Consider the following 17,141-nt stretch of genomic DNA (forward strand, 5'->3'; position numbering starts at 1 on the left):
GAATCGGCGCAGCGGGTGCGGTATTGCATTCAATCTATCGCACCGTTGTGACGAAAAGAGAGCTGAGCCAGAAGGCAAAGCTCTCGATCTACCGGTCAGTTTTCGTTCCTACCCTCACCTATGGTCATGAAGGCTGGGTCATGACCGAAAGAACGAGATCCAGGGTACAAGCGGCGAAATGGGTTTCCTCAGGAGGGTGGCTGGCGTCTCCCTTAGAGATAGGGTGAGAAGCTCAGTCATCCGTGAGGAGCTCGGAGTAGAGCCGCTGCTCCTTTGCGTCGAAAGGAGCCAGTTGAGGTGGTTCGGGCATCTGGTAAGGATGCCCCCTGGGCGCCTCCCTAGGGAGGTGTTCCAGGCACGTCCAGCTGGGAGGAGGCCTCGGGGAAGACCCAGGACTAGGTGGAGGGATTATATCTCCAACCTGGCCTGGGAACGCCTCGGGATCCCCCAGTCGGAGCTGGTTAATGTTGCTCGGGAAAGGGAAGTTTGGGGTCCCCTGCTGGAGCTGCTCCCCCCGCGACCCGACACCGGATAAGCGGACGAAGATGGATGGATGGATGGATCTAATCGTCGAAACTGCGCACGCATCTAGCGGATGTGATGACGTAGGTATAGCTGGCGTCATGGTTTATGTGGGGGTGAGGCATTATTTACATTTTGTAAAAAGGTGTTAAAACGTCTGATAGACCAATGGTTAGCTGTTAAGAAGGGTTTGCTATTGGTGGGTTGTAAAAACGCCCTACAGGGTGTGGTTTGTGGTGTTTAAAACCCCTTGTTTCAAGGCTGACTGCTCACTTTTTATCCACCATTTTTAGCTGTTCTGGTAGCTAGCTTGTTTCCACGTTTTTCCACAACAAAAGGCCAGCTGGAGTTTCACTTTTTAATTCTTCTAGGTGCAAGCAAAGAGGAATTGTTTTTCAGCCATGTCTTTCCACGCATTTGGACAACAATCTGGATCATCTTTTGTTGAAGAAGGTGAGACATCTAGAATAGGACCCACTACATTTGGTTTGAGCCTAGACCACCGTGAAGAGTTATGGGGATGCGAAGAGCCTAATACTGGAACAACAGGCAGTTTGAGTCAGGCTCCCAGAAAGAAGCGATTCCGTTCGGAGATCTTTCCTACAAGCATGACTGAGTCATGTACATCTGATCTGGAATATGTTGGTGTCAACGGATACAGTTATTCAATTCGCTACAATGCTGGATACGTGACATTAGCTGTTTACACTAGTGTTGCTGTGGAACTATCTAGCAATGCCAAAACAGCCTGTACAATCTCTGTGAAAGACTGGGGCTTTTTTTTCGTGATGTCGTCTGTCCGGATCTTGACAATCCGGGCTTACCTGAGCTGGTGTATGTGTCTCAATGGGATAGTCGCAATGGCTCCAGTATCTATCGTGTGGAAGCAGACCGTTTCACTAGACCTACAGAGGATTTTATTTTCCTTAGCTTGTGCAGTGAAAGGGAGAAGTTAGTTGCTGCCCGTGGTCATGAAGAATGGAAGTTAAAACCGTATCCTGTATCTAACGATGAATACAACAAATGGTTTAAAAATGTGTTCTTTATACAATGGTGTGACTGGGAGATTTTGAAGAAACAGTTTGATACCATCGACTATGTCATCAGAAGAGACAAAATAAGGAGTTCTTATGAGAACATAAGAAAAAGATTGATATTTGGGAACACTGACCAACAGTCTCTACCCCTGCCACGGAACCTCTATAGACCTAAAATCATCAGACACAAAGACTAGCAAAATGGTGGGTCTATTTTTAAGGTGCTAATTATTTGCCCAAAATAGTTAAAATGATTTTATTTTTATTTTTTTTGCTACTGTGATTGTAATGTGTTATTTTTTTTCTTCCCAGAGGATCTGGAGTGGTTTCATTCGACCCCCACAGGTACGCCTCCTAACACCCCTGGGCTATTTGCACCCCTAAAGGCATCCGGATCTCCTCAATCCCTTTCATCATCGTCATCATCGCCACCTCTATCGCCGGAACACTTCCTACCATCCCCACCTACACCTCCCCTGCCACCATCTCTATTGTTTGGGGCACTTCCCCCTCAGACATGTGCATATCAAACAACCCCCTCAACATATGCTACATTACAACAGGGAGGTGTTGCTGATTGTTCGGACACAGAGGCGCCTGATCAGACGGATGGGGTGGTGTCATCTTTGTTTATAGATAGCGTTAAAACAGCGTCTCTACATCTTCTTAACATTGTTCTTTACAAGTATTTGGAAGAGCTTTGTTCGGGCTGTCAGATCAATCATCCAAGCCAGAATCAGCATGCCTGTTTAGAGGGCTACCAGAACACTTCTACACTGTCCACTTTGAACAGCTTATGAAAAGACTCCTTACTGATAAATTCATTGGTGTAGTGCAACGTTTTCTGTCCTTGAAACATCTCACAGCTGATGAGGGTAAAATATGGGGAATTGTTTAGGTGTAATGTATAACATATCAGTGAAAAATATCACAATCGTATTTATCTGGTATTTTAGATAATGCCATTGCTAATAATGTGAACGACGCTGAAAAAACCAATGTAAGAGTGCTGATGTAGATCAGACAGTTGTGAGTAGGTTAGGAAAAACTGATGGTGATTGTAAGAAGACATAATACCCCTCCTTGGGAGGATCTGTTGCAGATGTTATTATCAATGTTAATGACACGTGAGAGTATAGTGAAACATTTTTGACGCCATAGCCAACATTACACGCAATTTTAAGATGCTGAAAGTTTATCACCTACTTACTATGTATACAATGCTTGTAGATACAGTGAGTTTGTATGCAAGAAAACAGTATACTGATGTCTTGCAGGATTTGCAAAAACTAAATATATTCATAATCAGTAAAAGCGATGTAATTAGCCAATATGCTGTCTATGATAGAATGAGTTTCACTGTCTTCATAACTGTACTATGTATGGATGTGTGTGAGAGTGTTTTGTAAAAAAACAAAAAATAAAAAGAATGACATAACTTAATGGGTTCACTTGTGTTTAAAATGAATCATGGAGAAGTTATGCACAAAATATACTATGATCCGTCCCACCCAGGAGGGTTGGGAGGAGTGCAGCGGCTTCGTGATTCCGTCAAAGAATGTACTGGCTTGTCTCCAACTATCCCCACGGTTAAAAGTTTTGCTGAGGCAGGATGCGACACACTGCACGCCTCCTGCATTGAAACACTTCCCAAGAAACAGAGTGATTGTTAATGGTATCGACAAGCACCCAAGCTGATTTGGTCGATATGTCTGAATATTTCATCGGAAACGAGCACGTGCATTATTTATTGACATGTATTGATGTGTTTTCAAATATGCCTGGGTAATATGTCTTAAACAACGTCCTATTGTGACAAGTGCCTTTTAAGGAAATATTGAACAAGGACGACAACCCCAGAAGCTCCAAACAGACGCTGAAAAGAATTTTATAATAAGGTTTTTCAAAAATTGATGACACAGTATAAAATTCACCATTTTTCCACATCGAATGAAACAAAAGAAGTGTTGTTGAACGTTCAATAGGGACTTTCAAAAACCAGAATGTGGATATTTAACGGCTGTTAACTCACGCCGATATATTGAGGTAGTACAAGATATGGTTGTTGCTTACAACTCTGCATACCATAGGTCAAATGGCCCGCTCCTCCGTATGTAAAAGACAATGAGAAAAACTGTCTTTAACACTCTGTACAAACTGAAACCACATGGAACGGTGCTGTTTAAATTTCAGATGGGGGACACTGTTAGATATCAGCTAATAGAGGCATTTTTCAGAAGGTTACCAAACAGACCTTCATAGATGAGTTTTTTACAATATCAAAAATGTATAGGTAGAACTCCTCCTGTTTACATACTGAAAGACAATAGTGGGGAGCCAGTGACAGGTACCTTTACTTAAGCAGAGTTACAGGCTGTAATTGTAGACAAAAAACAAAGTGTTTAAATTGAGAAAGTGCTGTCTCGAAAGGAAATAGGCCGAAAAAAAAGCTTGTACTTGTGAAATGGCTAGGATATTTGAGAAATTCAATTCATGGATCTCTGAAAAGACATGGTTGATGCAAGATAAAAGAGAGGGGTCAGTCTTGTAATATTAAATATTGTGGTTTGTTAGTGAAAGGTGTTGGAGCTATGAATAAGAACGGATTTTGTTACGCTGCCTAGTAATTCCTCACAATTAGTTTATCCAAATAATAAGATTTGGCACCAGAACAAAACTGGCTAAACCGATCATATTACAAACACCGTATGAAGTTGGTCTTATTGAAATTAATACCCCAGGATCTGAATAGTTTCACTGAGAACCCATGCCATTTTGATTGATTTCATCGACACTAAAACGAAAAAAATGTACAACAAGACAAGGCTAACAGTTGGTTCTTATAATACACCGCCAGCATTGTTAATGAATATAATATGAAATGTCCTGCAACACACAGCCCTAGCCCACATAACTATGAGCCACAACCCTATCACTAATAAGATTCTTTTTCACGGGAGGAGACGGATGGAATATTGTGTTTAGGGACGCTCGAAATTCTTTGGGTTCATACCAGAGACCTGTGTTCGAATTCACATTGGCCCCCCATTTAAAATGTCTAGCTCCACACCGGGCCGACATCCATGGGGGGTCGTTATAATATATTTATTTATAGTGACATTGTGGACTACCAGCTAGTCGGTGATAGTCATGTACCCCGTCCGCTGTATAAATATCTCTTGATGAGAGCAAACGATGCCCACTTGAGTTACGACAGTCCTCACTACACATCGTTGTCGCCGACTATTACTGATATTCAGATAGAACTACGAGACGATCAGAACCAACACATCCCTTTCATAATGGAAAGTAATTGTCAAACTACATTTTAGACCTGTGAAACATCATTAAATGATGAGGAAAGCGTACAGCCGATGATGGAAGATATATGCACTATTACATGAATCAAGCTGGTGGAGAGCTGCCGGTTTCATAGGCTCCAGCACACAATATGGGCATGGATTAGGGGGGATATTCAGAAATTTATTTCGAATGGCTGTTCCACTTTTAAAAAGGGTTTAATATAGCTAAACCCCATCTGAAAACAGCAGCAAGTGGTTTTATTGGCGATATAGGGATTAATGTCAGGAACGCTGTGGCATCCAGACAACAGGGCAATGGGCTCATGGTGTACAGACGCAAAGCATTAAAAAGAAGCCCGCCAGGATGGGCGTAAATGGACTCAGAACAAAAAGCATAAAACACCACCAAAAAACGAAGAATTCTCAAAAGAAAGCATCTGTCAGTAGGGCGAGCCCGAAACGACGCCTTCGTCTGTCCTGACAAAAAGACATATTTTAATTTTACAGAATCAATCATGGCGCTTATTCATAATCAGTCTAAGAGTGTGGTGAAGACCGAATTGACCTGTTTACAGTACCGTGACACACAAACATCTATCGAAAAAAATCTACATTTGTAGAAATCCCACCAATGTCAGCTCTAACGGACGGTGGTCCTATTGAATTTTCATTTCAAGAAGCGGAGAGGATTATCTTGATCTTAACGATTCATACTTGTATACACGCGTAAGGATTACAAACCCTGATGGCACATTGTTGGCTAACGCAGCCGATGTAGGTTTTATAAACCATCCTGGATGCAGTCTTTTTTCACAAGTAGATATAATGTTGGGTGATAGACTGATCAATACGTCTTCAACACGATCCTCATCCATCCCTTATAGAATGTCTTCTGAATTATGGAAAGGACACATTGGCTACGCACTTAGCACAGGGCTATTTTGTAAGGACACAGCGGGCAAATGGATGAGACCTCTATCACAGGCGATAATTTGGGGTTGACACAAAGGGGTGAATACACATCCGAAAGTCGTATTGTTGAATTAATAGCACCAGTACACGCAGATTTGTTTTTCAAGAAAAATTGTTGAAATGGTGTGGACATGTCCCTGAAATTCATACGTTCAAAAGATGACTTTGCACTAATGACCCCTGGAAATGTCCAATTTGCTGTGAAAATAATGTCTGCTAGTCTATTTGTCAAGAAAATATCAGTGGCACCAACTGTTAGACTAGCTCATAGTAGGGGCCTAACAGCATACTAATGCAAAATATGCTATTGACAGAGTAGCTCTAAAACCTTCAATACCTACAGGCACAGTTTGCAACCAAGAAAACTATTCAGGACAGATTCCTAAATTTGTAGTCATAGCCAGATAATGAAAAACAGGTTCTATTAACCCCTTTAATTTTGGAAACTATAATACAGAATTTATTAGCCTTATGCCGATGGACAGCTCACCCAGCCCGTCTTTTCAGCCCCTTTTTCAAAGAGGGCAATATGTAATGGAATATTATCAACTGGTTGAATCAACAGGACGTCATTTAAAAAAGACAGGTCACTAAGCCAACACGAGAGGATTTTGGGGCTGGTTATAATTTCATTTTGTTTTAATTTGGATCAGGAAATGTTTCACTGAGAACGGTAACGTCGCTTGGAAGTTCGGTTCAGAAATCCCTTCCTAGGACTGTGACCCTTATCTGCTATTCAGTTTTTTGACTCTGTAATCGAATATCTAACAGACGGCAAGTCCTATTGATCACTACTAAAGATGAATACAATAGAACTCACCAGCCCTCAGAAAAGAATGAATAGAGACACAAATTCTTAGGAGTAATACCATGCGAGCATCTCCCAAAAACAGTCGTTTGTAAATTACCCAACATGCTCGTTGTAAATACACAGCCCAGTAATATGCCGGTGAACACTGGCTAGGTATTTACATTACAGAGAACAAGCATGGTTTGTTCTTTTGATAGCTTTGGACATCCACCACCTTTTTTCTTCCTCAGGAAATTGGCAATTTCCTTAAAGAACTGTGTGGAGATGTACCATTCAGCAATCCAAGTGCAAAAATAATTATTCTACAACATGTGGCCAGCACTGGCATGCTTTTTATGTCATATTCAGAAAAAGATTCCTTATACAAAAAGTATTGAGCATGTATGGCACTAATCTTGTATGCAATTTACACAATGGTCAGCCATTTTGTTAGCAGAATACACCCCGTTGTGTGTCACGATCAGAAATTTAAATGCATAATGTTCATGTTCCACCTATAGGTAGAAATTGTGTAATGATGTTTTTTTCAAAAATAAAGAATGTGGAATATACTATTCTTATAATGCCTTAATTTTTTTTTTTTTTATTTATTTTTTTAAAACAAATTATACAGAAAAAAATGCATTCAACAGATAAAATTAATGTAAAACATTCATTTAATGTCACATGTTTACATACAAACACAGCATTTTCACATAGTTGAATAAAGCCAAACACATGAATAGAAAAATTTAGGTAAAAATACATTTTATGTCACATGTTTACATACAACACTGACTTTTCATATAGTTGAATAAAGAAAACACACCTCAAAGGAAAAACAACCTCAATAGAATAAAACAAAAAACAAAATGAAAAAAAACACATCAAATAGAAAACACCTCTCAATAGAATAAAAAATAAAATAAAATAGGTTTTAAAAAAAAGTAAAATATAAAGTAGTGTAATAATAGAAATAGGTTTTTAAAAAAGTAAATATAAAGAAGTGTAATAATAGAAATAGGTTTTTAAAAAAAGTAAATATAAAGTAGTGTAATAATAGAAATAGGTTTTAAAAAAAGTAAAATATAAAGTAGTGTAATAATAGAAATAGGTTTTAAAAAAGTAAAATATAAAGTAGTGTAAAATAGAAATAGGTTTTAAAAAGTAAAATATAAAGAGTGTAATAATAGAAATAGGTTTTTAAAAAAAAAGTAAAATATAAAGTAGTGTAATAATAGAAATAGGTTTTAAAAAAAGTAAAATATAAAGTAGTGTAATAATAGAAATAGGTTTTAAAAAAAAGTAAAATAGAAAATAATAAAAAATATGTTTAAAAGTAAAAAAATAAAGTAGTGTAATAGAAAATATAAAAGATTAAAAACTAGACCAGCGAGTCTTAGCAATGGGTGGTGTAATACTAAATGTTCTAGGAGTACTAGTTGCTCGTGAAAGCAGATGGTGTACCATGTGTAAATACAGGGGCCATTCTTATTGCTTTAGGAGTGCGAGGTTCGTGGAACAATCATAGGCGTTTGTGTATTAGTTTCAGATGATGCAACAGTTTTAAAAGCCTCAATAGAACAGCGACCGTGTTTGGGATTACGGAGAGTGGCACATTTAAGCTAGCTAACGTTTTTAAAAAATATGTTCCACCTTTTGGTCTAGAGTGTTCTGGAACATTATTATGGTTGTGACACTTTTCAGCAGATCATACAGATGACTTCCAGGCACATTCTTATTTTCAACAACTATTTCCCTTGATTTGTCCAAGATAACTGGTCATTGTGTCGGGATAATGAAGTCAACATGTATTCTGCATTTTTTTATTTTTATAGGCATATGTTTCAACACTTCTTGTCTTTAACATATTTTTTTCTTCATCTTTGAATCATCCTTTGAATCAACTTCAGGTATTGATAATGTAATCACACCTTTTCAAGGGCTCACCCTGTTTTATCATGACTAAGTACCGCTGTAGAATACTGGAATATCTTTTTAGCTTTTTCATATACATCAATGTCAGGCTGTTTCAATATATCACCCATGGCTCGGTCCAATTCACTTTGTACAGACTGTCGAGAGATACATTTGAGGAGTCCGTTGTTTGAGGAGGTTGTAATGCCACTTAATTGATTTTGTGGAACCAAAACATTTTTCATGTGTTCCATCTCAATTCCTGTTGATAAGACTTGCTATGAATGGGATAGCGGCACCCAGGAGAGGGAGTAGAAACCCACCTGTTTGATTGATTGTCTTTTTTTTTTTTAAATGTTTAACTTTTTATCAGCTATTAGTTAATAACTTCTTCTTCTTCTTTTAACAGTTTGTACTGATTATTAGACAGTGGTATGTGGCCTCTTAGGACGCTCAAAGCTATTTCACAAAGCGCATTGATAAAGTCTGGACTACGTTGTTCACAAAATGACACCTCTCGCCTGGGTGACGCCTTTTGTAGCATGTCTAACAATGTAAAATTTTCCATTCGGCTTGACATTATTACACCTTTTTTCTAGGGAACATATACAACCTGCTGGGGATATATCAGAGCTGTTCTGAGTCTTAAAATATCGGGGGTTGTGGATTTATAAATATCAATAGATAGCCAAAGGTGTAAATTAGTGGCGCCTTTTAAAAGCCTCTAAAAAAATATTTAGAATTTCCGGGGAACATTTGCTGGCCAGTAAGCTTATTTTGATGTTGATTCTAGCATTTTTGAAAATAATCATATAGTTGGTGTTCAAACTGATTGTACGACTAGCTTTTACCTTGAATAAACAGATTCTGCACTAAATATATACAACTAAGACGCCGGTGATGGACATACCGTGAAAACTTTTGAACTTCCAAATTATCACAGGCTTGATTCATTAAATCGTCTATAATGAGCAAATTATTCTTTAGTAGGCAGAGTGCCTCGTTGTCGCAGAACGATTCCGGGAGACCTTGTACAAAATTTATATTCACCGTTTTAAGCAATTGATCGTATATTGGTTGCCAGCATGAATAGATGTATAATGTTATCACCAGAAATAACAGAGGACATGTTTTCAATAAATGTCTTTGACAAAATAATATGTTTTTCCACAATTGAAGGACCACCGATAACTAGGCTAAAAAGGGTGTTGAAGCTCACCATCAACCTGAAACATCCCTAGTAGCCATAAGGGACTGTTGTATAGTCTTGAGCACACGCTGCTTGTTGTAAACAACCTGTACTTTCCTTTTGTCAAGGTGTCGCTTTTGAGTTGGAACTGTTTTTGTCGCTACTTTTTATTGTGAATGCTGTTGTGGTCAGATTTGCCAGGATGCTGCTGGTTGGTCACAAAGGATTGAACAAGACCACTAACGATTCATGTGTAAACCACTTTGTATTTGCTGCATTAAGGGTCACACCCTTTGCATTTAACTTGTATTTCTTGAGCAGTCCATAAGTACAGCATTTAGGGACTTCGAAACAAACTCGTTATATAATCTTCGTTAGAGCCCCACAGACTTGAGCTTATTTAGTTCATCTGCTAAATCACCAAGATAAGGCCTTAGAGGGGGATCCACTTCGCTGCCTCTGCTTGTGAACAAAAAATGCTGTCAGTATCCAAATATAAAATATGCCTGCAGTTTATCCAACAAATCATATAGCTCCATGCGAAATGAGGCGGTGGTCATGGCTCCTATAAAACATTCACATCTTTTACCTGGATGCTTCACCATCTGTGTATCTCCACTGGACAATCGCATTTCTGTGAGATGAATGAACATGTAACACAAAGCGTCGCTGGAACATGAGCTGTGTGAAGCGGGATGGTTCTGTTATGAGCCCAGTAGTAGTCATATATTACGCATGGCTTAATTTTCCCCAAAGACTATTCAGAAGCAGTTTATTTGTATGCCTGACAGCTTTGTTAAAACATATCTTGGCCGGATCAAGACTAATGCCCATGCATAATAGTCATCCATGTACTTTTGTTTTTCTGCCTCCCGTCTTGATATGTCCAGGGTATCCTGAAGCTTCCTGCTTACGCTTTTAAGAAATGTTTAACATAGGCTTTAAAAGCTGACTAGTTTTTTCTGGGAAATGCCAAACTTCAGCAATGGAAACAATCTTGCACCTTTCTACGGCTTTTGTAATTAAACTGCCACCCAAACGCCAGACAACCACCGTTTTGATCGCGTATGTGTGCAAGGTGTTGTTTGATTCATCCGAACAGCACACGCTGCACATAGGGGGAACACTAGCCTATCGTTACAGTGGAGGCAACACAGGGTGACAGGCCTCTGGGGGTGCTACTACATTTTCACAAATGCCAAAGTATGCTTATGTCATCAAAATCCTTGTGTATTATTTGGGGTGTCCTATTGATAACTTTTGGACTGAAATATTGGGCACAAACCTGTGAAATCATAGTATCTGATCTTTTCATCATTTCTACCTTGTGGTACAGCTTCATCAGATTTGTGCGGCTCCAAAGAGGGATTCTCGTGGATTGAGAGACGCCTTGGTTTTTCAGTATGTTAACATGAACTCCTTAACGCTAGGGTTAGTGTCCACAGCCTGTCTCCAATCACATTCCACATCACCACAACTTTCAGCTGATGCTTATTTTAGGAACAGCCACCTGTTATGGAACCCGAGCGAGCCTCCACCTGTGTTTTTTTTTTGTTTTTGGCGAGAGGATTGACTTCACCTGGCGATAGCACTTATCACAGCCGTGAAAGAAGCAGCCATTAAATTCATAACACGTGTGTGTCTTCACAATAGCCATCTACAAAGAACTGACCGAATGACTTTTCACCTCTGTTCAGAGCATGTTGTATGTCAAGGCCCCTCTGTCTGCAACATACCAAGCCACTGTATTGAAACATCAGAACATGTCTTGTTTTGCCTAATGTAGGCACCTTCGTATGTCAGAGCAACAGTGTCTTTGGGAAGGAACAGCGCTTTTAAATACACCCATACACGAGGAAGCCAATGTAGCGATGTAAACGGGTCTAGGCCTGTGCACTCGTGGAAGGCCCTCTGTATATTTTGCATGCTTTAATCAAAACCGTTACATCGTTAACACAATAGCTGTGCATCTCTTTTCGAAAGTCAAAAGGGGTGTCATGGACCGCATCGCACTACTCCATGAACGTTTTTTAGAGGTGTCACCATAGCATCATAACCATAGAGCTGGTGGCAGGATACGCCCAATATAAATTCTCATTCTCTCGCTTGTTAAATTCATGGGGGAAGAACCTTGAGAAGATCTGAGAACCCCATTGCTGCCGAGTTTAGACAGAGCCATAGGATAAACTGAATCTAATCGATCCAACGCTGATTGAAAGTAGAATCGATCATCAGAAGCACTCCTAGAACAAGGTGACATGGTAATAGTTGGACAAAGTTTTGACTCACCAGATTCCAAAAACTATATAACTGTCAAACCTGAAGTTATTGTGTGTGCTATAAAAGTGGCAGCCTTTGTATTTCCCGTCTGTAGTTCTGAATGAATGATGCGACGAATTTGTTGTTTCAGAGCAGTTTTTGCCTGGCCCATATCCATAACGCATACAAAAATTAGCTTCATGACGCCCACATTGATAACGGTTTCAAATGTGAAAAGAGATACTTTATCACTACTTTCTTTTGCGCTTTGGGCTGTATATATAGCAAGAGTGCGTAGTAGCACCTAAAGGCCTCACAATGTAGGCATTTAGGGTTTTTACAGCTGTGTGGATTTTTCTACACCCGGTATGTTGCGTGACAGACCTAATATTTGTTTGTATTGTATGGTATAAGCTCGCGTTTCCCATCGGGTTTTTATGGTTTTCAAAACACTGTTGCGATTTGCATAGTGCCTACAGTCCTGCATTTAATGGTCTTGGTTAGGTATACAAGTGTAACACACATTATAATCCCAACTGGTAACGGTGCCCCAGAGGGTTCTTGGTAGGTCTTGTAACACCGCAAAACGTAGATGCCCCAAAAAGCCGCTTTATTTACGATGAGATAATAATGCGCGGGCCATGCAAATACAACCACGCTTGTTTTCAAGCATCGGGTTTGTCGTATGCTTTTGAAGATTGTGGGTTTTTTACATCCAGCTTACATGATGGAATATCACAATTTTCATTTTCAAATGTTTGGAAATCTGTCAACATCAGAGAACGAAACTTTATGTGTAGTCAAACCCTAAATCATCATGCAGCTGCTTACATAATTCATCTTTCATCATGGTTAAATCTGTTGTTTACATAATGTGCCAGGCAGAGAGAAAGTAGATTGTCGCTAATACGTTATTCCTTGGATTATAACAGCATTACCTTTTTCTGACAATATTTGATCAACTAATGCTTCCTTTAGTTTCGACGCCCCACCATTCCCTCCACATATTGCACGCTTATTGTCATAACTAATTCTAAAGAGTCTTCGGTCAGTGAATTATCGTTACTCTGCATCGCCAGCATTCCAGAAATGTGTCTGTGTTATAGCCACGCTTGAATTCAACATTGTTTGGATAGGGACATCTACGGGCGGACCCTTTTAACAACATTTAAAACACTGCTCTGTGTTGCAAAACGCCTCTCATTAAACCTGTTAGGGTGCTATACACACTTTCAGGAACACGGTACTAATATCCGTCAAAATCATTATTTTCAACATCTTGAAGAAATCTAGCAGCATTAAAAGGGGTATCTGTCTGATGCTATTCTAGATGTTACCTTAGAAACCCGCCCCACACACACTGCACACTACCCTGAGGATTTTCTGAGGGTGATGGAGGGGGTCTATAAGCAAGCTTTTGTGGACGCTTGGGGGACCAGTCTGCTCATCTGTACAAGATCGTTTTGAGGGCTGGAACACCGGAAAAACATGATGGTCTCTTATTACTCTGATCTATGCCTGTGGGGTCTGTATTTGATGATTGTGTAGTCTGTATTGGCAATGTGTATTGTTGGAATATACGCTGGTTGACCATTATGGACAACCGCGCAGGAGCAGGCTTTTATCTGATGTGTGTGTTTTTCACTGTTGCTTTACCAGGTCTAGCAGGAGGTACAGATCGGGCCCATGCTTTCAATATTTTTGCATGCATTGCACACAATCGCAAAAACCTGAGGATTGTTTATCGTCTTTGTGTAATCGCCCTGCACGGCCATTCTAGTTCCTATCAATATTTAGCATCACACCCCCTAGGGGTTCGATTTTTTTGTTTTTTTTTGGTGATGACATTTTTTTTTATTTATTTTTTTTTATTTTTGCACAAACTATAGACTGTTTTAACACTTTTTTACTGGGCGGGGTCACATTCATTGTGTTTTAAGGCATACTATCATAGGATCAAGTACATTGAATTGAGAGAGCTGACATGAGGCAATAGCCAGCCAAAGCCTGTGACCATATCAACCAATGCGGTTAGCTCTGGCCTGAATGGCTAGAGGAGCAGTTCCAAAGTCTGTGACCAAACTGTCAATTGTGTGTTAGCCGTTTGCAAGATATCTAATTTATTCATAAGACCATTGTTTTGTTTTCGTAATTCGCTAATTCTTATTGTATTTGTTTTATATATCAGCGACTGCAGGTTGTTGGAGGGATGTTGACAATACTCAAAAACTCTGCACCTGAAGTAATGTTAACTGCTCAGGACCTCCTAGTGCCCCACCTTGTTCAAACCGATTGTTAGTAATATAATTAGGTACTGTTTGCTTATCAAGGAATGGAACGTTAACCTCTAATACATTTACAGGAGTGGTTATGGCGGTATTAGAGCTGTTACACTTTTTATCTGCCACAGTTATAACAGAGGTGTGTGGTATACAGCTGACATAATCGGTGCCTTCCTCGGTGCTATAGATACAGTTAAAGAGGTATTCACCTACATTATATTCAGGGGCCTCCTGCAAAGCAGCCTGACACAGTTGGTGGGGTGTAAGCTGTGTTGCTGTTAGTCCAGTGTCTTCAGACTCTTCTCCCGTAGCTCCCCGATTTGTCTGACGTGATGTGGGACGGGTGCTGTTAGCTCTGTGTCTTCAGACCCTTCGCCTGTAGCTTCACGATTTGTTTGGCGTGATGTAGGGGCTGTCGCTGTTAGTCCGGTGTTCGGATATTTACTTTTTATGGCATGGATTGTCTAGAGGTATAACAAAATATTTTTGGTTAAATAAAGACACACAAGCACACACACACACACACACACAGCACACACACACACACACACACACACACACACAACACACACACCTCATCAGATGTCTTTTTTCCTCTCAATGGTGACACACTTGGTGGCTGGTAGGGCTGGGTGTACTAGATTTACACCAATGCAAGGACTCTTCAGGTGCCTTTTGTAAAGGGGAATCCTTTTGTTCCCTCTCAATGGAGACACTTGGTGGCTGGTAGGGCGTTGGTGTACTAGATTTACCTAATCGATGCAAGGACTCCAAGTCTTTTTTTGCCGTTAGCTGCTAAAACAAAGGAAAAGCCTTTTTAACAATATATACATTTTATTTAAAATCTTTTATAACACAATGTAAATATATTCTGCTAGCTACAAAATGTTTCTCACCTCTGCAGTGGTGTTAGGAACACCCATACAGTGTCTGGGTAAGGCGTGTTGGAACAAAGGAAGGGCTTTTTCTTTGGGCGGGAGACCTTTCTTTTTAAATACAACACGCTTATTTTACTGCTTTCCTTTTAAACTCACACTGGGTCAGATCTCTTCCTAGGATCTCTTCTTTCCTAGGCTTGTGTGTGGACATAACACGATCTGCTCCACGGGGTGACTGTAGAAATCATTCCCCAGGCGCTAAATATAATGGAAACTAAGCCCTCCACGCCTTTTAGTTGCTAAACAAAAGAAAAAGCCTTTTAAAATATATACATTTTATTTTAAAGCTTTTTTACAACACTAGCGCAAAATATATTCTGTTAGCTATAAAAGGTTTTCTACCTCAGCTGCTGTGTTACTATCAAAGATACAGTGGTCGGGTAAGACGAGACCGGAATAAAGGAAGGGTTGCTTTTGGGCGGAGGACCGGTCGTATGGCTTCACAGGCTGAATTAGCATTAGATTAGAAAAAATCTTTTTTTTTTTTTTTTTTTAAATACAACACGCTTATTTTACTGTTTCCTTTTTAAACTCACCTCAATAAATTGCTTCTTAGGCTTTCACGATGGCGAACGTTAGGCGAGAAATTACAGAGGCATCAAGCACATGGTCTTTCAACAGGATTGATTTCAGACACATGGGGAGAGCGAGTAGCCCCGCCTCAGCGGATCCTTTGTTCAGGGCTGATTGTCTAGATAAAGAATATATATATATATATTAGATGGCTACAAACACAGTGATAAATTAAACAGTAATAAATATTACATACTGAAAGAGATAAATAAACTGTGAATACCTGTTTGCTGTGTTCTTATTCCTTATTAGGTGGCAATTTTGGTCGACGTTCCGGCGGTTGGGGTCTGTAGGATTGGGCTACACGGAGCTTTTAAAACAAAACAAATGAATGGAAAACACAGTACTAAATCAATTAATGCTGTAGTGTATAAGAGACGAGCACGCTTTTATTTTACCTGTGGTTTAATAGTTTTGCCAACTAACACAGCCGTTATCCCAGCTCTTGCACGATCACCTAATGATGCAAACCACATTATAACACACAAAAACGTTTTTAAGTCACAAATGTCTGAATGAATTAAATACCTTACAATAAGCTTTTTTTTTTTTTTTAAATATACTCACCAAATGCAGCCATTGCTGTAGAACCGAATCCCCTTCTTCAGAGGACTTTGTTGAGAAAACGAGGGAAAGTTTTAGCTAGCCACGTAGCTACAAAATGCAGGTAAAAAAGTGAGCAGACCCCTCGTTTTGAAACAAGGGTTTTAAACACCACAAACCAAACCCCTTATGACGATTTAACACTACAACAAAAGACCCCACATTTACAAGCTAGCTACTGGTCTAACACAACTTTTTTTTTTTTTTTTTTTTTTTAACACTACGCCATGTGGTACAACCCACCAGCATTACTAACACACAATCAAAGTTTTAGCTAATTCAGGAAACACTGAATGAATTAAATAGTTTTGAACATTCTTAAACACAAGCTTTACTTTACCACTTGTAGGTAGCGATGAAAAACTACCCATGCTGTTTGCACCAAGAAGAATTAAAAGTGAAACCCAGAGGGCTTTTGATGTGGAAAAACGTGGAAAATGTTAGTTACCAGACTAGCTAAAAAACATCTAAAAAGAGCTAAATAGCAGTAAACAAAAGGCCAAAGAGGGCACCTGAGAAACCATCCTCAGTTGTTTTTCACCAAAACATAAGACAAACTCCAGAGCGCTTTTGTTGCGGAAAACGCAACGTGGTAAAAAGGGTGCTACAGGTACTATGAAATCTGTGAGAATACGCCCCTCAAGTGCACCAGACCCTGTAGTGGTGAAGCGCCACCACACTACATACGCCGCCACCACGTCGCAATGCATCCATATTCGACCACTAGATGGCTATCGCGTGTGCCGACGTTCGACCG

At 39.6% G+C, this 17,141-nt stretch overlaps 1 long non-coding RNA gene across 1 annotated transcript in view; it reads right to left on the bottom strand.

Moving 5' to 3' along the window:
• Positions 1-16,060: 16,060 nt before the first annotated feature.
• LOC114560173 (uncharacterized) overlaps positions 16,061-17,141 on the bottom strand; it is a 17,201-nt gene continuing 16,120 nt past the window's right edge. The window contains exon 4 of the long non-coding RNA XR_003693160.1: positions 16,061-16,091. This is a non-coding gene — a long non-coding RNA (uncharacterized LOC114560173). The remainder of the gene's footprint in view (positions 16,092-17,141) is intronic.

The sequence above is a fragment of the Perca flavescens genome, chromosome 1 (assembly GCF_004354835.1).
Source record: "Perca flavescens isolate YP-PL-M2 chromosome 1, PFLA_1.0, whole genome shotgun sequence".
In the NCBI taxonomy this organism is placed as follows: Eukaryota; Metazoa; Chordata; class Actinopteri; order Perciformes; family Percidae; genus Perca; species Perca flavescens.